Below are 573 nucleotides of genomic sequence, written 5' to 3'. Positions count from 1 at the left end.
TTGTTTGAAGCCTCCTCATATATTATATATAACATTACATATAATGTAACATTTTATATATATATAATAAAAGATATATAGTTAGAAATATGTGTTTCTCATAGATTATCTTGACACCAGAGCCTCTGAAAAAGGGCATTTTCAGAGAGCTATTTTAAATAAGCAAAGTATTCTGCTATAACAACAGTAAAAACAACAATAATAAGGGTAGTTACCATTTACTGTACATTTGTTATATCTCAGAACAACTCCATGAATACATATCATTATTCTTATTACACTTCAAGAGCACAGGGATCGAGACTACCCTAAACCTTAAATGAAACTGGTAGTTGTATTTTCAACTATTGTCCTGTACTTCAATTCTTTCTAAGGTTCAAAATTTCAAAACAATATGAAGTCCTGGTTTCGATGGTTTCTCTCTCTCTGTAGTCTCCTCTGCCATCACCACTACCACCACCACCACCATCACCACCACCACCATCAACACCACCACCATCACCATCACCACCACCACCACCATCACCACCATCACCACCATCACCACCATCACCACCAACATCACCACCACCA

At 36.5% G+C, this 573-nt stretch overlaps 1 protein-coding gene across 1 annotated transcript in view; it reads right to left on the bottom strand.

The window, feature by feature from the left end:
* DCC (deleted in colorectal carcinoma) overlaps window positions 1-573 on the bottom strand; it is a 1,585,944-nt gene that overhangs the window by 670,159 nt on the left and 915,212 nt on the right. The window lies entirely within an intron of this gene.

The sequence above is a fragment of the Chrysochloris asiatica genome, unplaced genomic scaffold, assembly GCF_000296735.1.
Source record: "Chrysochloris asiatica unplaced genomic scaffold, ChrAsi1.0 scaffold00021, whole genome shotgun sequence".
NCBI lineage: Eukaryota > Metazoa > Chordata > Mammalia > Afrosoricida > Chrysochloridae > Chrysochloris > Chrysochloris asiatica.
Note: the sequence above shows the minus strand (reverse complement) of the source record. Positions and strands in the feature narration are given on the sequence as shown.